At 35.8% G+C, this 23,834-nt stretch overlaps 1 protein-coding gene across 2 annotated transcripts in view; it reads right to left on the bottom strand.

The window, feature by feature from the left end:
- The window catches only part of EDIL3 (EGF like repeats and discoidin domains 3), a gene marked incomplete at both ends in the record, with an annotated part of 432,654 nt that overhangs the window by 163,668 nt on the left and 245,152 nt on the right, over positions 1-23,834 (bottom strand). The gene's annotated exons all lie outside the window — the stretch shown is intronic.

Raw genomic sequence — 23,834 nt, 5'->3', positions numbered from 1 at the left:
GCAATGATTTTGGTAGTTCTGAAAGGGAAAACCCAATGTAGAATTTTAAACAAAACAAATGTAAAGCTACAAAAACAAAGGATGCTTTATGAATTTTATAGAAAGAGCATTCTAGGAGAATTTAATAGAGTAACAATTTTATTACAAATCTGTAGAAGCTAGGCCAGCTTTTCATACATTAACTCTTATCTGAGATTCATATGAGATCTATTTTATAATGTAATGAATATAGGTCAGCCTATTAAAATAAGAAATTTAACTTTTGTTTCTTTTCAAAGTAATTTTATATAATAATGGTAGACCCTGATATTTTGTTATGCTCAGGTTAAATGTTCATTTTTGTTGGACAATATTTGTAGAAAAAACAACTAAAGTGTGTATCAGAGCTACCTAATAATGCACACATATATTTCAGAGAAGTAAGGTACTAAAAACCTTAAATCTGGATTTAAATCTTCAACTGCTGAAAAAATGATAGAATATTAGCCATGGTCAACAAAATATTCATAATGAGATACATTGCTACTTTCTGGTATGTTCAAACAGAATATATTATTATTATGTAGTCTGACCTAATGATTAAATAAATAGGTATGCTTCTTACAAACTTATGTTAAGAATAGATGACAAGGAGGGCCCTTCAAGATGGTGGAGGAGTAAGAGGTGGAGATCACCTTCTTCCCCACAAATACAACAAAAATATATCTTCATGTGGAACAACTCCTGCAGAACACCTACTAAATGCTTGCAGAAGACCTCAGACTTCCCAAAAGGCAACAAACTCCCCACGTAGCTGGGTAGGGCAAAAGAAAAAAAGAAAAACAAAGACAAAAGAATAGGGATGGGACCTGCACCTCTGGGAGGGAACGGTGAAGGAGGAAAAGTTTCCACACACTAGGAAGCCCCTTCACTGGGGGGGGGGGACGGGGGATGGGTGGCGGTGGGGGGGAAGCTTCAGAGCCATGGAGGAGAGCACAGCAATAGGGATGCAGAGGGCAAAGTGGAGAGATTCCTACACAGAGGATCGGTACCAACCAGCACTCACCAGCCTGAGAGGCTTGTCTGCAGGCTGGGAGATGAGGCTCAGGCTTCAGAGGTCAGATACCAGGGAGAGGACTGGGGTTGGCTGTGTGAACGCAGCCTGAAGGGGGCTAGTGTGCCAGAGATAGCCAGGAGGGAGTCTGGGGAAAAGTATGGAACTGCCTAAGAGGCAAGAGACCATTGTTTTGGGATGCACGAGGAGAGGAGATGCAGAGCACCACCTAAACAAGCTCCAGAGATGGGTGCAAGCCACAACTATCAGTGCGGGCACCAGAGACGGGCATGAGATGCTAAGGCTGCTGCTGCCACCACCAAGAAGCCTGTGTGCAGGCACAGGTCACTATCCACACCTCCCCTCCCAGGAGCCTGTGCAGTCCGCCACGGCCAGGGTCCCATGATCCAGGGACAACTTCCCCAGGAGAACACATGGTGCCCAGGCTGCTGCAACACCACGCTGGCCTCTGTCGCTGCAGTCTCGCCCGGCAATCTGTACTCCACCCTCTCCCCAGCCTGAGTGAGCCAGAGCCCCCTAATCACCTGCTACTTGAACCCTGTCCTGTCTGAGCGAAGAACAGACGCCCTCAGGCGACCTACATGCAGAGGTGGGGCCAAATCCAAAGCTGAACCCCAGGAACTGTGCGAACAAAGAAGAGAAAGGGAAATTTCTACCAGAAGCCTCAGGAGCAGCAGATTAAATCTCCACAATCAAATTGATGTACACTGTATCTGTGGCATAACTGAATAGACAATGAATCATCCCAAAATTGAGGCGGTGGACTTTGGGAGCAACTGTAGACTTGGGGTTTGCTTTCTGCATCTAATTTGTTTCTGGTTTTATGTTTATTTTAGCTTAGTATTTAGAGATTATTATCATTGGTAGATTTGTTTATTGATTTGGTTGTTCTCTTCCTTTTTTTAAATATATATATGTATTTTTCCTTCTCCTTTTGTGAGTGTGTATGGGTATGCTTCTTTGTGTGATTTTGTCTGTACAGCTTTGTTTTTACCATTTGTCCTAGAGTTCTGTCTGTCCATTTTTTGGTTTGTTTGTTGCTTTTTGTTTTTTTTAGATGTTATCATTGGTGGATTTGTTTCTTGGTTTGGTTGCTTTCTTCTTTCTTTCTTTCCTTTTTTATTATGTTTTTATATTTTTGATTTTAATAATATTTTTTTCTTTCCCTCCCTCCCTCCCTCCCGCCCTCCCTCCCTTCCTTCCTTCCTTCCTTCCTTTTTTCCTTCTGAGCTGAGTGGCTGACAGGGTCTTGTTGCTCCAGCTGGGTGTCAGTCTTGAGCCTCTGAGATGTGAGAGTTGAGTTCAGGACACTCGTTCACCAGAGACCTCCCAGCCCAATGTAATATCAAAAGGCAAAAAACTCTCCCAGAGATGTCCATCTCAAAGCTAAGACCCAGCTCCACTCAATAACCAGCAAGCTACAGTGCTGGACACTCCATGGCAAACAACTAGCAAGACAGGAACAAAACACCACCCATTAGCAGACAGGCTGCCTAAAATCATAATAAGTTCACAGACACCCCAAAACACACCACCCGACGTGGTCCTGCCCACCAGAAGGACAAGATCCACCTTCATCCACCAGAATACAGACACCAATCCCATCCACCAGAAAGCCTACACAACCCACTGAACCAACCCTATCCACTGGGGGAGACAGCAAAAACAACAGGAACTACAAACCTGCAGCCTGTGAAAAGGAGACCCCAAACACAGTAAGTTAAGCAAAATGAGAAGACAGAGAAATACACAACAGATGAAGGACCAAGGTAAAAACCCACCAGACCAAACAAATGAAGAGGAAATAGGCAGTCTACCTGAAAGAGAATCCAGAGTAATGATACTAAAGATGATCCACAATCTTGGAACTAGAATGGAGAAAATACAAGAAGCATTTAACAAGGATCCAGAAGAATTAAAGAGCTAAAGAACTAAACAAACAATGATCAACAACAAAAGAAATGAAACTAAAATTTTTCTAGAAGGAATCAATAGCAGAATAACTGAGGCAGAAGAATGGATAAGTGACCTGGAAGATAAAATAGTGGAAATAACTGCTGCAGAGCAAAATAAAGAAAAAAGGATGAAAAGAATTGAGGACAGTCTTAGAGACTTCTGGGACACCATTAAACACACCAACACTCAAATTATAGGGGTCCCAGAAGAAGAACAGAAAAACAGGGACTGAGAAAATATTTGAAAAGATTAAAGTTGAAAACTTCCCTAATATGGGAAAGGAAATAGTCAATCAAGTCCAGAAAGCACAGAGTCCCATACAGGATAAACCCAAGGAGAAACATGCCAAGACATATTAATCAAACTATCAAACATTAAATACAAAGAAAATATGTTAAAAGCAGCAAGGGAAAAGAAACAAATAACATTCAAGGGAATCCCCACAAGGTTAACAGTTGATCTTTCAGCAGAAATTCTGCAAGCCAGAAGGGAAAGGCAAGACATATTTAAAGGAATTAAAGGGAAAAAGCTACAACCAAGATTATTCTACCCAGCAAGGATCTGATTCAGATTTGACAGAGAAATTAAAACCTTTACAGACAAGTAAAAGTTAAGACAATTCAGCACCCCCAAACCAGCTTTACAACAAATGCTAAAGGAACTTCTCTAGGCAGGAAACACAAGGGAAGGAAAAGACCTACAATAACAAACCCAAGAAAATTAAGAAATTGGTAAGAGGAACATACATATCTATAACTAACTTAAATGTAAATGGATTAAATGCTCCAGCCAAAACACACAGACTGGCTGAATGGATACAAAAACAAGACCCGTATATATGCTGTCTACAAGAGAGCCACCTCAGACCTAGGGACACATACAGACTGAAAGTGAGGGGATAGAAAAAGATATTCCACACAAATGGAAATCAAAAGAAAGCTGGAATAGCAATTCTCATATCAGACAAAATAGACTTTAAAAAACAGATTATTGGGCTTCCCTGGTGGTGCAGTGGTTGAGAGTCCACCTGCCGATGCAGGGGACACGGGTTCGTGCCCCGGTCCGGGAAGATCCCACATGCCGCGGAGCGGCTGGGCCCGTGAGCCATGGCTGCTGAGCCTGCGCGTCTGGAGCCTGTGCTCCACAATGGGAGAGGCCACAACGGTGAGAGGCCCCTGTACCGCAAAAAAAAAAAAAAAACAAAAGATTATTACAAGAGACAAAGAAGGGCACTACATAAGGATCAAGGGATCAATCCAAGAAGAAGATATAACAATTGTAAACATTTATGCACCCAACATAGGAGCACCTCATTACATAGGGCAAATGCTAACAGTCATAAAAGGGGAAATTGACAGTAAGATAATCAGAGTCAGGGACTTCAACACCCCACTTTCACCAATGGACAGATCATCCAAAATGAAAATTAATGAGGAAACACAAGCTTTAAATGACACATTAAACAAGATGGACTTACTTGATATTTATAGGACATTCCATCCAAAAAAAACAGAATACACTTTATTCTCAAGTGCTCGTGGAACATTCTCCAGGATAGACCATATCTTGGGCCACAAATCAAGCACTGATAAATTTAAGAAAACTGAAATTGTATCAAGTATCTTTCCGACTGCAACACTCTGAGACTAGATATCAATTACAGGAAAAAATCTGTAAAAAATACGAACACATGGAGGCTAAACAATACACTACTACATAACCAAGAGATCACTGAAGAAATCAAAGAGGAAATCAAAAAGTACCTAGAAACAAACGACAGTGAAAACACGATGACCCAGAACCTGTGGGATGCAGCAAAAGCAGATCTAAGAGGGAAGTTTATAGCAATACAATCCTACCTCAAGAAACAAGAAACATCTCAAATAAACAAGCTAAACTTATACCTAAAGCAATTAGAGAAAGAAGAACAAGAAAACCCAAAGTTAGCAGAAGGAAATAAATCATAACGATCAGATCAGAAATAAATGAAAAAGAAATGAAGGAAACAATAGCAAAGATCAATAAAACTAAAAGCTGGTTATTTGACAAGATAAAGAGAATTGATACACCACTAGCCAGACTAATCAAGGAAAAAACGGAGAAGACTCAAATCAATAGAATCAGAATTGAGAAAGGAGAAGTAACAACTGACACTGCAGAAATACAAAGGATCATGAGAGATTACTACAAGTTGCTATATGCCAATAAAATGGACAACCTGGAAGAAATGGATAAATTCTTAGCAAATCACAACCTTCTGAGACTGAACCAGGAAGAAATAGAAAATATAAACAAACAAATCACAAGCACTGAAATTGAAACTGTGATTAAAAATCTTCCAACAAACAAAAGCCCAGGACCAGATAACTTCACAGGCGAATTCTATGAAACATTTAGAGAAGAGTTAACACTATCCTTCTCAAACTCTTCCAAAATATAGCAGAGGGAGGAACACTTCCAAACTCATTCTAAGAGGCCACCATCACCCTGATAGCAAAACCAGACCGAGATGTCACATAAAAAGAAAACTATAGGCCAATATCACTGATGAGCATAGATGCAAAAATCCTCAACAAAATACTAGCAACAAAATACTAGCAAACAGAATCCAGCAGCACATTAAAAGGGTAATACACCATGATCAAGTGGGGCTTATCCGAGGAATGCAAGGATTCTTCAGTATACCCAAATCAATCAGTGCGATACACCATATTAACAAATTGAAGGAGAAAAAACATGGTCATCTCAATAGATGCAGAAAAAGTTTTAGACAAAATTCAACACCCATTTATGATAAAAAACACTGCAGAAAGTAGGCATAGAGGGAACTTACCTTGACATAATAAAGGCCACATATGACAATCCAACAGCCAACATCATTCTTAATGGTGAAAAACTGAAACCATTCCCACTAAGATCAGGAACAAGACAAAGTTGCCCACTCTCACCGCTATTATTCAACATAGTTGTGGAAGTTTTAGTCACAGCAATCAGAGAAGAAAAAGAAATAAAAGTAATCCAAATTGAGAAAGAATAAATAAAACTGTCACTGTTTGCACATGATATGATAGTATACACAGAGAACCTAAAGATGCTACCAGAAAACTACTAGAGCTAATCAATGAATTTGGTAAAGTAGCAGGATACAAAATTAATGCACAGAAATCTCTTGCATTCCTATACACTAATGATGAAAAATCTGAAAGAGAAATTAAGGAAACATTCCCATTTATCACTGCAATGAAAAGAATAAAATATGTAGGAATAAACCTACCTAAGGAGACAAAATATATGTATGCAGAAAACTATAAGACACTGATGAAAGAAATTAAAGATGATTCAAACAGATGGAGAGATATACCATGTTCTTGGATTGGAAGAATCAGCACTGTGAAAATGACAATACTACCCAAAGCAATCTACAGATTCAATGAAATCCCTATCAAACTACCAATGGCATTTTCCACAGAACTAGAACAAAAAATGTCACAATTTGCATGGAAACACAAAAGACCCCGTATAGCCAAAGCAATCTGGAGAATGAAAAACAGAGCTGGAGGAATCAGGCTCCCTGACTTCATACTGACTTCATCCCTGACCATACTACAAAGCTACAGTAATCAAGACAGTATGGTACTGGCACAAAAACAGAAATATAGATCAATGGAACAGGATAGGAAGCCCAGAAATAAAACCATGCACATATGGTCACCTTATCTTTGATAAAGGGGGCAAGAGTATACAATGGAGAAAAGACAGCCTCTTCAATAAGTGGTGCTGGGAAAACTGGACAGCTACATGTAAAAGAATGAAATTAGAACACTCCCTAACACCATACACAAAAATAAACTCAAAATGGATTAAAGACCTAAATGTAAGGCCAGACACTATAAAACTCTTAGAGGAAAATATAAGAAGAACACCCTTTGACATAAATCACAGCAAGATCCTTTTTGACCCAACTCGTAGAGAAATGGAAATAAAAACAAAAATAAACAAATGGGACTTAATGAAACTTAAAAGCTTTTGCACAGCAAAGGAAACCATAAACAAGACAAAAAGACAACCCTCAGAATGGGAGAAAATATTTGCAAACAAAGCAACTGACAAAGGATTAATCTCCAAAATATACAAGCAGCTCATGTGGCTCAATATGTAAAAAAAAAAGAACCCAATCCAAAATGGGCAGAAGATCTAATTAGACATTTCTCCAAAGAAGATATACAGATTGCCAACAAACACATGAAAGGATGCTCAACATCACTAATCATTAGAGAAATGCAAATCAAAACTACAATGAGATATCACCTCACAGCGGTCAGAATGGCTATGATCAAAAAATCTAGAAACAATAAATGTTGGAGAGGGTGTGGAGAAAAGGGAACCCTCTTGCACTGTTGGTGGGAATATAAATGGATACAGCCACTATGGAAAACAGTACAGAGGTTCCTTAAAAAACTAAAAACAGAACTACCATATGACCCAGCAATCCCACTACTGGGCATATACCCTGAGAAAACCATAATTCAAAAAGAGTCATGTACCACAATGTTCATTGCAGCTCTATTTACAATACCCAGGATATGGAAGTAACCTAAGTGTCCGTCGACAGACAAATGGATAAAGAAGATGTGGCACATATATACAATGGAATATTACTCAGCCATAAAAAGAAACGAAATTGAGTTATTTGTATTGAGGTGAGGTGGATGGACCTAGAGTCTGTCATACAGAGTGAAGTAAGTCAGAAAGAGAAAAACAAATACTGTGTGCTAACACATATATATGGAATCTAAAAAAAAAAAAAGGTTCTGAAGAACATAGGGGCAGGACAGGAATAAAGATGCAGACATAGAGAATGGACTTGAGGACACAGGGAAAGGGAAGGGTAAGCTGGGACAAAGTGACACAGTGGCATGGACCTATATACACCACCAAATATAAAATAGATAGCTAGTGGGAAGCAGCCACATGGCACAGGGAGATCAGCTAGGTGCTTTTTGCCCACCTGTAGTGGTGGGATAGGGAGGGTGGGAGGGAGACGCAAAAGGGAGGAGATATGGGGATATATGTATATGTATAGCTGATTCACTTTGTTATACAGCAGAAACTAACACACTGTTGTAAAGATATTATACTCCAATAAAGATGTTAAAAAAAATTAGATGACAAATATAAAGTTTTAAACTACAAATAATCCTATGACTGCCCATTAGGAAGTTTTACATTTTGAAAAAAATAGTCAAAACTAGAATTTCATGCTTTTTCTTAAGCTTTTAATTAAAAGAGAACTTAACGTGTCTCATACTTTGGAGTTATGTAAAAGACTAGTTTCTCCAGAAGCTTTCATCTAACTCATGTTGGACAGCTCACCAGGAATCTGATAAAGGCCAATAAATCACGAACATAAAATAAAGCCCAGTCATTAACCCAAAATGGAGATGGAAGAATTATCATGATTTCTAAAAATTCCTGTGCAAATGAGGAAAATAGTGATTTACTTTTCTTAGGAATCCTTCACTTTAGTCTCATGCTTCAAAAAATTACTAAAAGCAGTTATTTTGTACCTTAATGTCATTAAGATACTGCAAGATATGAATACTATTATTAATATACAAGAATGATAAATTACACAAAAATAAATAGAACCAGGGATATAAATTTTACCTGCATTACTAATATTTCATTTGTTGAACATTTTTTTCAATTACCCAAAACCTCTTTAGCTATAGAAAAAAGAAATGACTGTGTGAACTATAAATTGCTCAGGTTGGGGTTTACGACAATATATTCTTGGCACCTCAGTACTTTCAAAAGTTATCTGTTCAGCTAAACCGAAACTGCAAAGATAAAAAGACAATAGAAACACTCATTTTATATTAATAGAATTAAAGTTCCACAATTTCATAGGATCATACAGTTTACAAATGTAAGTAATTTATCTGGGAAATAAGGTAACAACTAACTGTAATATACTGGTGATTTGTGATGTATATAAAGTGACTTATTGAGTCTTAGAGAATTTTCTGTTATATCAGTTCATCAAGACTGTTTTCATTGCAATTTTGGTTAAGGGCATGAACAAAAATGCAGTTCCAGGTATCTGTATTTTTAAAAACCTGGGTGATACCAATATATAGCAAAGTATGGAAACTGTGAGTTAATCATCTTTATTACTGGGAAAATAACACCCACCTTAGGTTTGTGTCATAGGTTAGAAACAATATATGGTAAGCACATAGTAAACCATATGGCAATCAATATGCCCTTAGTGAATGGTAGCTCTTCCACTGTAATTGTTATGGTTGTTATTTTATTGTTATAAAGAAAAAGTTAGAGTTAAAAGTTATGGTGGGAGAGACTGACTTCCACTGTGACTACCTGAAGAATCCAAGATTGAAAAATACACTGCCAGTTCAGCCAGGTTTTACATGCATTTACTTCTTATTCAGAAAATAAAAGAAGAGTAGAACATCTGTTCCCATTTCCCATACAAAATATTCTTTAATAAAAATACATACATAAGCACAATTATTAATCATGAACAGTTACTGAATATGATTCAAAATGTCATGTCACTTGGCATCCCTTAATATTATATTCATCATCACATAATTCTGTCCCCAAAGCATTCAAATTGTCAGATAAATCTCTGCCTGGGGGAAATATAAACTATAGCTTCTTATAATGAATGAACATGAAATGATTCCCCACAGTATAGCACCAGACTCACTGGAAATAAAAATAACCAATTAAATAATCTCTTTTTAAAATAGGTCTGTGACTGGCAGGCACTTTTCTTCATTGTGGTAAAAAATAAGGATCTCTCCTATGGAAAAAGTCCCATATTAACACTTTGATAAACCAGATTACAACTCTGAAAAGCGCCTTTATAATCAAGGTTTTTTTTTCCCAATTTAATATCCGAGTAATCCTATCTTTAGGTTAGATGGAGATAAAGTTTTAGCTGGTGGCAATTTTGCAGTAATCTAAGAAATCTCATTTCCTCAAGTCCATAACTGAGAGTAAAGTAACAAACCTTTTCTCCCCAAATTGAATAATACCTGCTTCCCATATCTTCAGCATAACCATTTTTGCTTCATTTTTCCAATCAATGTGAGAAGAATGTTAATATTCATTGCTTCAGATTTCCAAAGACATAAAGAGGATGTATTGGAAGAAAAACCATGAAATGCCCTTAGCACCTAGCCAACTCTTTTTTGATCTGATTTTGAGGTATATGAAAACCATGCATGAATACTGTTTTTTTTTCTGAAATGTCAAATAAACAAAGTAAAGTGAAGAGACAGTTTCAGAAGAAACTTCTTTCCTCCAAAGGTATGGATCTTTTCTCTCACTGACATTCCTGAAGAATAAAAATGAAGCCTGAACATATTTATTGCAGAGAAAAATATGTCAGGCATTTCAGCCTCAAAATAACCCCGTGAATAGCAGGTTCATTCCCAATTTTAATTAAGGCAACTGAGACTCGGAGAGGTTAAATAACTCCCGTAAAGTCATAGAAGGAAGATTTGACCCCAGGTGAATCTATTACCAAAGGGTCATGATAAACACTGTGATACAATCTGTTTGCTGGGGACATTCTGTTTGCTGCATTATGTCTTAAGCAGTGTGGAGAAGTGATGAGAAATGACAAGCACGGCACTTGGCTATCATGTTTATAAAGACAAAGAGTAGTAACCTAGCTCACTGTGTGTTCTTCATCATTGTTTCTGCCATGGCTTGTAGACTGAAGGGTCAACATTGATTGTTATTCATTAAACATTTAAAAATATTTGTTGAACCTCTTCTTTGAGCAAGGCAGAGGCATGACATTTCATACTCTAGTCTTTTAAGGTTCAAGTGATGCTAATTTAAATGCTAATGATGCTAACTTAGCATCATTTTATAGCTAGAGATCCATAAAAAAGGACTAGAGTGAACTGCCTACCTCAAGGTTTTCTACATCTTTATTTTTCTTCTCTCTCTCGCTCTTTATTTTCTCCCTACAATATACGAACTGCTTTCAATGTTCACTTATAAGAAAGCCAATTATGATATAAGGCTTTATTCTCTGGTTAATGAAATGCCTCTGGCTAAATTTTGGAGGCAATTGTTTTCAATGTTAATATTTTCAAACAAGAAATTAGCGTCTGGGTAAGTATCACAACATTAGTCTAATTTAGGATACAAAGGTTTGTGTATAATTTCCAAAAGTTGTATCATTACTTTATCAAGAACTTTGTGTTCTAACCCAGAATTGCTTTTGCAGTAGCTGTTAATTTTTGTTTTTCATAGCTTTATATTTTAGGTGCACAATAATCATTAGAAAAATAAATAGACACCAATTAAACATTCATGTGCACATAAACTTGGATTTCCCCAGTATATTTCTCTTTTCTCCCATATTCACTTTATTGTAGATCCATATTTCATTACCTGTGCCAACAGATTAAAAAGTAAATATGAAGAAAATAAATCTATTGACTATATTTACTCCACATACCTTACAATCATTTTAAAATTCAGTTTTAACTCCCATTTCTCATAAGCATGGCTATTTAATAACACTAATTATTAACTGAAACACGATTTTTACAGTATTTAACTGCTATCAATACTCTCTGGTTAGAGTAGAATACTAAAAGAAAAATTCATTTCAACCAGTAATAAAAACAGCCTGTAGACCATTTACTTGGCTTGCCAGCTCCTGGAACTTCAAAAACTGTATGTACTATTATATTCTTGGGAGTATAGAGGCTGCTACTAGAATATAAAACAGTCATTCCTTTTTACTTATATGCTGTTAAAAAGTGTAAGACCAAGCCCATAAAATTTTCCAATATTTTTCTTTTTTAAAATTCAGTTTAAATTTGGATTATATGTATCTAGTGGTCTGTTCATTATGTTTAAATAAGTGATAATCTGCTTCCCATTTTTATGTTAATATAGATGAAGCCATCTCTCCTTTCTCTCTCTCTCTCTCTCTAACATTTTTTTTTTCTCTCTCAAGAAATCTTAGCTACTCAACTGCCTGGGTTTGTCAAATGTCTAATCTATCCATGCAGGGAATTGAGGTGTTACAGAGACTAGGAAAGGAAGTACTTTGAAGAAACAATGTCTCCTCTTGGAAAACTTTAGATCTGAAATGGGATTTGACCAACTAGACACATGTTAGACACACTCTAGAAAGAATAAAGTAACAATAAATAAATGTTATAAGGGCAGTCTTTGGTAGTATACTCTAACTGGTGGATTTAAATGGACTCTATTTCAGAACGAAAAGAAATTAAAATGCTAATTTTGTTTTCCAAGTGTTATTTTTTAGCCATATATGTAACTTTGTAATCAGAAAAACAAAATGTTTAAAAAAACATTAAAGGGGTGCTCTCTTCGGCAGCACACATACTAAAAAAAATTAAAGGGTCATTCAAAACAAGTGAAATGTAAACAGTTTTTCAAGTTAGACCATCAGAGATGTTATCACCTGTTGCTAAGTGCACAGAGATACTCACTAGAAACTACCTGATAGATAATTGTGTCTAGAAAAAGATAATCTATTTTCTAATTAAGGTAGAGGTGTGTGTGTGTGTGCATGTGTGTGCATGTGTGAGAGAGAAATGTTATGTAATGATCTTATTGGTTTTGAATTATTCTGAACACATCTATGTATTTGGGAAGGGTAATCTCTGGACAAATACACTGGCTTCTATAGATGTGGTCTGACGTAAATAATGGTAAAGTATTCATACAATGGGAAATAAAAATGGACAGCATGAATTTATGCATCATTTTCTTTAGTATTAATCCATATTTTTATTTTATTGATTTAAAAATCATTACTTGCAGAGCTTAGCTTAGATATAAATGCTTGCTGGTAGTACATTTTTTGGAATGGTCATGTTACTTGAATTTCTGTTTTATTATTAATTTAATAGACTTTAGTGAGACAAAGATCCCATTATTGTGTACCATTTTCTTAAGTACCATTAACATATCAATGATTTTAAGATGCATCCCAAATTCAGAGATGTTAGTATAAAGGCATACATTTTAGAATTGTGGAAATGAGGAAGTGTATATGATGAATGTTTATTTTTTCTTTTAGGGGTGCATGTTTTAATTTTTTTGGACAATTCTTTATTCCCATATTACTGGTATTAGGCAATTAGGTAATTCTACAATTGATACAGTTAAACCAGAACTACAAAATTCTCTCTTCCAGGTCATACTAGAAACCAAAATCTGAGGGCTTATTATCAGACTGGGAAAATGAAAAAAATTTTTATCTTTTATATTGGCTTATCCATTTCATTGCACAGAATTTTATATATTACTGTGTAATATTTCCAGGCAACAGTGCCATTATCCCCAGAATATAAAAAATTTTTTTTACTTTTTATGACTAGACAAAACACCAGGACACAGTTAATACTTCTGTGAGGACTTTTGTAGTGTTTGTAGTGTTCTGCATAATGAATGAACTCATTTAGGCTCCTATGATAAAATCCACCTGACTGCTCAAAAGGTTAAATGTGTATAAAAAGCTGGTATTTTGCTACGCTAGGAAGAAGAGTTAAGAGACACTAAATGAATTGTTTTCCCTTCTCAGATACAATTGTAAGCTTATTGCATTGTTGTATTATAAGTAACCTTTTCATGTGCAATCCATAGCACTATTTATTATTCATTAAAAGAAGCTACCCCAGGTAAAAATACTGTTATAATTGAGGAATATTCAATAAATTGAAATTCATTATTCATGCAAAGAAGGAAAGATAATTAAAAACAGGGAAAAGCAAAAATTCTATGAGAATCTATGTGACCTAGAAACAGGAATAAAGACATAACAAGAAAGCAAGACAGAGGTCCAAGTAGTATATAAGCCTTCTTTATAGTTTTGGTTCACATGTAGTCTTGAAAATAGCCCTCTTAATGAAATAAATTGAGTGGGTATATTTTTCCTATAATCAAATAAAAAACGCCAGAAAAAGTACATCAGAGCAATATTTCAAATGTTTTAATGTCAATGACCTTGTGTTATATATTTTGATAGTTGTCTCAGCATCTAGCGTCATACTATTTTCATAGTCCTGTTGCAAAAGATCTAGGTTGTTAGATGTCCAGTCATTTCCACCTTTTTATTCCAGTCCAGCCCTCACAGATCTGTGCAAACTTATCCTCCATAAAGAAAGAAGTCCAAGTAAGTGATAGAATCACATGAGTCTTGGAAGCGTACACTGCTTAAAATAACTCTAGGTACCTGTAAACTATGAAATAAGAACTAAATTCGAAAATAGACTTAATTATGCATTTAGTGACAATACCCTGATGCTTTAAAACTGATGTGAACATCAACTAAAAATATAACTTAATAGATTGGCGCTTTTTTTTTTTTCTCATGTGATGAGCATTCCACATTTACTTTGTACTTGATGCTGTGATTCTGGACCACTAGCAATTTTGGGTTAACTCATATACAAGTTGCATTCTTTTAAAGCAACTGTGCATATGTCACTGGCAACCCAAATAACTAAACTGATTATAGAATTTTACACAGATTATAGTTGGTTTTGAGAAAATTAAAAAGGTCCTGGTAAAAGGCAGAATGTGCTCAACTTCAGACTGTAGCCCTTGGATGGAAGGGATATTATTTAGTTTATCTCTTTTCTCTCATCTTTTAAATATGGGTTAGTATCCATATCTAACTCAGAATACATCAATTCTCTATAGGGTTACACACTTTCTAAACCTGCACTGTTGGTGAGAAGCAGCCATGGGTTCAGTAAAAACTCAACCCTGCTATTAAAACACCTGTAAACACAGTGACAAAAATGTGGCTTCACAGTATCATTTTCTGCTATTTTGCTTATATTTTTTATACATGGAGCTAGAGAACAAAACTCAGAAGCAAGCCTAGAAATGGACATTCAATGAAAATGGATCATTAATAGCTTTTATTTCCAAAAGCTTCATCCATTTTATCCAGGAGGAAAAAATATCTTTTGAAACCAATAAGCCAATAACTCAGGATTCTGAACTTTTTTGCACTACGGATATTTCTATCAGTTTTGTAAAGCCTAGAGGCCCTTCTCAGCATAATGTTTTTTAGTTCATAAAATGAAATAAACAGAAGTACAAAGTAATTACCAAAATATTTTAAAATGTGTGATACAATAATACGTGTGCTCATCTATTAACACATTAAATAACAGAGGTGGTGGCAGGACTACTATAATTTCTTACAGTGAAAATGGTAAATGGTATTTTCAGCTATGTACAAGTATAATGTGGTATGAAAATATCTGTGATTTCTATTAGTGACAAAGTCATTGGTATTGCTAATGCGATGATTCATTGTTGCCTACGTTTGTAATGGATAGAAATTCTAAGTTTCAGGGAGCCATTAGTAAAAATAAACATATGATTTTTGTTTTCTCATCAAAAAACACAGACACTCTGAATTCTATCCACCCCCGAAGATCCTGTACCCTTGGTCAAAAACTCTGCATTAAGCACTTAAGGGGGTGGGACTGAGAACATCCTTTATATTAATCTCTGTAGGAAAGTGCTCATGTTTTGTTATACTGAAAACTATTAACAGTGGTAGAATCCAGGAATAATTCTAATGGGAAAGGAAAAGGCATTATTAAGTGACTGCTGAGTGGATATGAGACAACATTTATAAATGAAATAGTCATTTTATGGATATTCAAAAAGTTGTGCGTCTGCCTGAGTGTACCAAAAAAATATAAGGTGAATTTTATTTTGAACATACCATTACAAATATCCTCGGATTTCTTGGAGCTAAGAGGTGCGGTTTCAATTCTTCAGTGTTTTGTAGTTGGATAGCAGTGCTGAGTATTTATAGGCTCCCTTATTATAACTAGAGTTCTGTCCATTTTTCTTGTCAGAATAGTTTATCTTCTGTCCCTGCTCCTGTTTTCCTTGAATTTTATTATTGAATCTACTGACTTTGCTCTGACTCTACTTCTTTTTATAGAACCATATTCCTCAAGTTCAATTTATTTATTTATTTTTTTGCGGTATGCGTGCCTCTCACTGTTGTGACCTCTCCCGTTGCGGAGCACAGGCTCCGGACGCGCAGGCTCAGCGGCCATGGCTCACGGGCCCAGCCGCTCCGCGGCATGTGGGATCTTCCCGGACTGGAGCACGAACCCGTGTCCCCTGCATCGGCAGGTGGACTCTCAACCACTGCGCCACCAGGGAAGCCCTCAATTTATTTATTTTTTTATTTTATTTTTTTTTGCGGTACGCGGGCTTCTCACTGCTGTGGCCTCTCCCGTTGCGGAGCACAGGCTCCGGACGCGCAGGCTCAGCGGCCATGGCTCACGGGCCCAGCCACTCCGCGGCATGTGGGATCTTCCCAGACCGGGGCACGAACCCGCGTCCCCTGCATCGGCAGGCGGACTCGCAACCACTGCGCCACCAGGGAAGCCCTCAATTTATTTTTAAGTTGGATAATTTATGTGTCCATTCCCTTTAGAGCTCTAAAAAGAATGTGTATTAGTGACCAGATAAAGCTGGTCACTAAAAATATATTTTTAGGTCCTTGGCCACCTTAACGGCTCTTTGAGTTTTAAGATATGCTCAAAGTCCAGGGCACTATAATCTGGGAGGAGCGGTCTGTGGCTATTATTTCTTCCTCAGCACCTGATTGATCTGGGAGAGCTGCAATCTGGCATTCTCTTTACCACCCACCACAATTATTTAAGGACTAATAATGATTTCAGGATCCAAATTAAAAAGTCTTTTCTTAGGTATCCACTTCCTTGACCAGCTCCTGTTCTGGAAACACTATTTGCTTTGCCCTCTCTAAGTCTTGATTCTCAATTTCTCTAATTACTTTTATTTTTTGTCCCTTTGCAGATAGAACTTCTTTATCTTAAATTCTATCTTTGGTAATCTTCTATTCTTTGTTCTTTTTAATATCTCTGTTGGCACTAACATTCAATCTTACCACTTCACCATTCTCATCTGGTTCTTGAATCTGAGTCTTTGTTACCTATGCTTCCCTGAGTTATCACCCGCATTTTAATAACTAGCTGTCCTAGCTTACCAGGATGTGCCAGTTGCACCTATAATTCAATAGGCCTATGCAGGAAAGAAATCTATTGGGCCCTTCTCCTTCACGTGAAGAAGAATGCTTTGAAGATGAAACTCAAAACATGTACGAGGCTCTTTGTGTTACATGCTGCTGGAAGCTATCACTTCCAAGTCTACTTATGTAGCTGACAACTGCAGCCAGGGGCATGCTGGGATTGGTGTGCGCTCAACTCAGCTCCTTGGGTGCCAGTAAAATTTTACTGCTACTATTTGAAACCCTTGGGATTTCAGGAAATCCTGGAAAACTGTGCACATTTGGTAAAAGATCAGAAACCATCTATGTTCTTTTCTTTCTCCTTTTTGAGAAAAGCATTATTTATCTCTGCTGTTCAGTGACTCTGATAAAAGCAGAAATCACAGTGATTTGTGCTTGTAATTTCCCCATTATGAAACCATGATTTCAGCCTCACTTTGATATTCAGACCCAAAATTTCACCTAAGTACCCAAAAATGCCATGGCAACACATGTAAAGAATAATGACTAGCCCACAAATTACATTTTAACCATGTTTCAACTTTCAAGTCCTAGGATGACTTCTTTTCTAGCAGTTTCCTTATAGAGAGATTTTTGGTATTCTATAGTGTAATATTTTATTTGAGTTCTACCTTTATTTTTTGTCAAGGGTGAGGATGGGGTGATGGTTGAAAAGATTGATATTTACAGTCTGAGAAAAATACAACATTTCTCAATCTTACACTACCATTCTAAATGTTATGAAGATGAAATCAAGTTATACTGTTCCCCAATTCTCCTGATCTCTGCATACTTTATCTTATTTGGTTTCTGAGATAGGATATATTAAAATGAGTTTTAGCCTGGAGAATAAATGCAAAACTAAATTTTAATCCCTGGACATATGCAGGTTAGTGCATAATGGGAATGTTAACATAATTTGAAAAACAAGAAGGTCTTACTGAATGTTTCAGTAATTATTTGTAATCAAATACAAAATACAGTTAATAAGAATCTGATTCAATTTGTTAGATGTATTTAGTATGTCCTAGGGGGTCTATTTGAGCATTCTGCAGATATTTTTTCTGTCTTTCCTTTTAGATTATCACTTTAACGTAGAGCAGGTGAACTTTCAAAGTGTGATATGTCTGAACAAAACTGTTGGGCAACATTTGGAAAAATATACCCAGAGGCAACTGATTGAAGATGGAACTTCCGTGTAAGACACAGAAAATCCAATCCGGTTTTGTCATTGAGTCAATTTTTTGTGTTTATTGTTGCAAAGACTTCATCCTGCAGTAATGTTGGAATCACTTCTTTCCTTGAGGGCTACTGATATTCTTGCATAGTATTCTGGGTTTTTTGTACTTATTGTCATGTCTTTAAAAAGAATTTGAGAAATTAAGTTAAAATAATTATCTATACTCAAGTATTTATAGTTATGGTTATTTCCACTTATATCTCTATATATTTATGGGTAGGTTTTTAAATATTGTGTATATTGGATTAACATTATACAGTTAATCCTGAATATAAAACTTTCATCAACCCATAGTCAATTTCTTTCTTTCTTTTTTTTATGTTCACAAAAGGTGACAGCCTGAGGTAAGCTGTCCTTCTCCTGTCCTATTGGAGTTCTGGATTAATTCCTATCCTATGTATTCAAGGAAAGTAATCTTACATTGATATTAGGCAATGCATTCAAAGACAAAAATTGTTGCAAATCACCATTTCAAAATTCTAAAACAGCGCAGTTATTTTTTATCTGGAAAAAAACTATAATTAGCATTAATGATTATTTTTCTTTGTTTTTTTGATTTCTTGTTACACTTGTAAAAGTTAAAGTCTATTTTGGTGTTTTAAAAATCCCTTGTAGATACATAAAAAGATAGTTTATGAGATGGATTATTAATATATAAATATGCTTGCCATCAACTAGTCTTGACCCCATATTGTCAAAGCCTAAAAGGTAAGTGATCATTCTAAAAACCTCATCATATGATTATCATACAGCAATGAGAGCTCATCCACTTAATATTAAGATTCTTAAGGACAAAGGGTCTGTTTATCCTTGAGCATATTGTCCTTCTTGTAAAATTTTCATCTCCATAGCCTGCCCTCTGTTTGGTACCTACTATATGTGCTTCTGGCCTCAGTTCAAATGTTACTTCCTTAAACTCCCCAGAACAGAACAGGCACCCCTGTCATGGCTCTCTCTTCTTTTCATTCATGGTACTTATCATGTTTTGTAATTAGACATTATGTAATTCCTGTTTTTCTCTCCCACTAATCTCTATACTCCATGAGAATAGGAACTGAATTTAACTGCCATTGTTGCCCCAGCTCTAAGGGGTGGCTAGTGTTGGATCCAATTTGGTGAATGAATTAATTCCTTAATACATGTTCTGAAAATTCTGTACATAGTTAAGAAAAACTCAATAAATATTTGTGGCTAGTTTATTTATTGAACACATAATTATATACATTCAGTATGTTTTAATACTGAACTTAACACAATTGTCTCATTAAATTTATGTGTCTTAATTCTAATCTTTACTTCCTCATAAACACCTTTTATTTTTAAAACTCCTTATTTTAATCAGAATCTCTTATATTTTGCTTTTGGATCTATGTCATAGCTGGATATAGCAGACTAGGAATTTAGTGTTAGATAGGATAAAACTATAATCTCTGACCATCTATATTAGGTAAGAAAATACTGAAATTATTTTTCCACTGTTAGTTCCTGTTCATCATTCACTAAAGTACTTGATCAAATAACAGTGACAGCTTACAGTAATTGTAAACATGAAAACATAAAGAAATGAACTTAGGTGTTTGTGGTTCAGAAGTATGTTATGATGTCATATTTTTCAAAAACTAAAGCAACTCCTATCTCCTATAATGGTTTTGGTTGAATTAACAATATTTGTTTATTAAAAATTATGTTAATGCCACTGGATTTCCTAAATTTATGTACTTGTAAAACATAGTATGCAAGGCATTAAAGCTGACTTCTACATATTTTGTTCTCAATACACACAGTCAGTTACTAAAGATAGGCAGTTGTTTAAAAATTTAAAATTTCACAAAATTATAAAAAAGAAAAAGGGGACTAAACTAGATTTAACTTTTTAGAAAACTCAAAATCCTTGTGTCTACTTATTTATTTATGCAATTATTTGCTTTTTTACAAAATGTATTGACCTAGGTATTTTACTAAATGGTTGATATATAGGTTTCTCATTCCAGTTAATCATCATTGTCCTTTCAACCTGTTTAAGAAAATGGCTATCTGAACACTTGAACTTATATCATTTAAAAGTGACAAAGGAATATAAATTAGAACTTAAATTAGAAGAGTATCTGTAACACTGTAATAGATACTATGGAAACATCTAAACGATTTTCACATATCAATCAAAAGTAACTTCAATTAAAATAAAAAATAATCAAACTTAAATCCCCTGTAATGAAAAATGAAGAATAAAACTAAAAAATAACTGAGATTTCTCAGAGTCAATGATAAGTTGTATGAACCCTATATGGAAATCTAAACTGAAATTATATAAATCAGATGTATTATTGCCTTAACTCACCTGTAAATATTCATTAGGAAATAATTAGTGTGAAAATTACAGGCAGATCCTTTGCCAAGTATTAAAACATTTGTTGTTAACATCTGAAATAATTATATTGTTACTGAAAATGTTTAATAGGTGATTGATATGTGTAATAATTATTACCACATAGGCATTGTGTTATAATAGATAGGGTTAAATATAAATTTATTCCTTACAAAGTAAAAGTACTTAATAGCTATATTAATTAAAGACATACATTATAAATAAAGAAGTCACATAATTAAAAAAATAATATTAAAGTAGCATCTCAGCATAAACATCTTACCTTTAATGGTTTAACTGAAAATGAATAAATATACTTAGGTTTTTAAAATGTAGAATATCATTAATATTAAAAATATTTCATTTAATTACACTGATAAAGGTAGTAATAATAAATTGGTTAAAATTGAAGGTACAGTAAATATGAGAAAAATGCAGAGAAAAGGTTAAGATCTGAGAAAAACAAATCTTTTGATGATAAAGTAGACAGATATCAAGATCAGTCTGTCTGCACCCTGAAAAAAGCAACCTCCAAAATTACCATTTTTATATTTTCAAGGCTCATTAGTAGTAGTAGTTGGTCAGATCATAGCATTCATATGTCTGTTGATTATTTGAAATGAGTGAGAAATAAATAAGTGATCTCAGATAAACTATCAAGATGTCCGCATGTAGAAATGGCCTAAAATGAGAAACAGATCCCTGTCTACCTCTTTTATTTCAAATCCATTTGCATAACCCCATTGCAAAATATACTAAAACTTAATTAACCCATCAGTATAAATAAGAAAGAAGTGGTACAAGTGAGGCAAATATAAGTGCAGCAGCCCCAAATTAGGCTGACAGCTTGAATGTGAACACAAGGAAAACAACACTTCGGTATGGGTGTCCTCTAACCCCCCAGCAGTTAGTCTCCAACATTCTTCTTTCCCTCTCTCACATGAAATACCTGCTGAAACAAATGGCTTCTCTCCCATTATTGCAGGTGTAAGTTGACCTAGTGGACCCCTGTGGGAGAGCATACGAAGCCTGAAGAAAGTTCATCAATCTTACTTCAGAGTGGAAGTACGCAAATTGGTTATAATCTATGTAATGTCAACTCCTAAGATCCTAAACTCAATCAGCTGGGAGCTAGCATTACCTGTAACCTGCAGGTGCTTCTATATGCCATGTAGTGAGTGAATGTTCTATGTTCTCAATGCATATCACTAAATCATCACTGTGGCAAGATGTACTTTCTTACTGTGGATTTTCTAAACATTCTAAAAAGCCACAAAAAATAAAGCAAAACCATAGCCTCAGAAACCTAGACAATGGGAACAATCAGAATCCTGAATTTATTATATACTCTTATAAATCAATGCAATAGAAACAAATACCCCAAGAGGAACATATTTTAGATTGTACCTTAGGTGACCTGTTCTGATATCTGTCAGGGCACAGAGATGAACAGAGGGAACAGTAGAATGTCAGAGCATATGATAGGTTAAGGGAGGCACCTCACTATCACATGCGTGTTCAGAGAGCAGTCTGGATTTACATATAAATATTTTACAAATATAAAACCAAGTCAGAGAAAAACAAAGAATTTCATTAAACCAATAAGAAAGCCACTAGATACGAACTTATGGCCATTAAGTTCAAAGTCTATTTCAATACATCCTTCCTAACCTATCAGGTTTCTTTCTTTTCAAGGGTATTTTCAGATGTGGTGACCTCAGTAAAATCTCTGATGGAGGGATGAATAGGCTTTAGTCACTGGTTTCAATTTCTAGCTCACATCAAGGTCTCCTTCCATTTTCAATAGATAGGAAACAAACTGGCTGTCTAGTTGCTCCTTGGTCAGTACAGGGGGCAAAGGCTGACTAGGCAGCCATATTCAGGTCCCATGAACCAAAAGAAAAAAGATGCAAGAGCTGGGCCTGGGTGGGCCAAGGACCAGTTGAAACTGAATTTAAGTTAACTTAGTGGGCGGTCAGTTAAATGCTTTATAGGAAGGTTGCTAGGTTTGTTGACTGGGTGGCTATTGGTCAGCCAGTTGTATGATCAACCTGCTTACTCATACTGTCCTTTCCTTCCATTCATCCATGCCTGAAGCTTCCTTTATTAACTCATGCTCCATGTCCTTCTCCAATTATTTTTAAGCTTAGAAATATTTCCCCCCATCCAAGGTATTTCTTTGATATTCACAATTTCATTATTATTATTATTATTATTTTTTTTTTTTGCAGTACGTAGGCCTCTCACTGTTGTGGCCTCTCCCGTTGCGGAGCACAGGCTCCGGATGCGCAGGCTCAGTGGCCATGGCTCACGGGTCCAGCCACTCCGCGGCATGTGGGATCTTCCCGGACCGGGGCACGAACCCGTGTCCCCTGCATCGGCAGGCGGACTCTCAACCACTGTGCCACCAGGGAAACCCTTCAATTTCATTATTTTAATGAAGTTTTTCAGGACTAGGGTAATGAGAATCTCCAGATCATCATTTTGTTTATATATATAACCCAAATAAATTCTTCATTAATTTTCCTTGTTTTATTTTATAAATTACCATTGTCAAGGAGGAAGAAAGAGAGGGAAAGTGAGAAATAAAATTGTTACTCTGGCTAAAGAGAGAGAGTGAGTGAGTGTGTGTGTGTGTGTGTGTGTGTAAGAGACAGTGGAGGTGGAGGGTGCTTTCAAGTTTATCTTGTTCAGCTCTATCCAAAGAGATATCATTCTTGGTTTAGAGAAAAATACACTGAATTGGGAATCACAAGACCTGATTCTAGATTCCTTCCAGTCCTGGTTCTGTCACTGACTGTGAGAACCCGGCAAACCACATAGCCTATGTGTCTCATTTCTATGTCTGAATTCTTATCTGCATTTGCCCTTTGAATTTGCATAATGTTATGATGCTCTAATAGCATTATACACAACAAAGTAGTAGCACTATGAAGTTTCTATAAATGCCCAACAATTATTAAGCTACATGACTACTGTTCTTGTTAGCATGAATTTGTGCCCAATTCCAGTCTCCTCTCACTGACTATAATCCTGTTACTACCTCTCCCTAGGTTTTTTATTTGTTTTGGAGAAGGTGGGGTGCTTTGTGTTTGTTTGTAAACACTTCAGGCAAATT

The sequence above is a fragment of the Hyperoodon ampullatus genome (genome assembly GCF_949752795.1).
Source record: "Hyperoodon ampullatus genome assembly, chromosome: 4".
Classification (NCBI taxonomy): domain Eukaryota; kingdom Metazoa; phylum Chordata; class Mammalia; order Artiodactyla; family Ziphiidae; genus Hyperoodon; species Hyperoodon ampullatus.
Note: the sequence above shows the minus strand (reverse complement) of the source record. Positions and strands in the feature narration are given on the sequence as shown.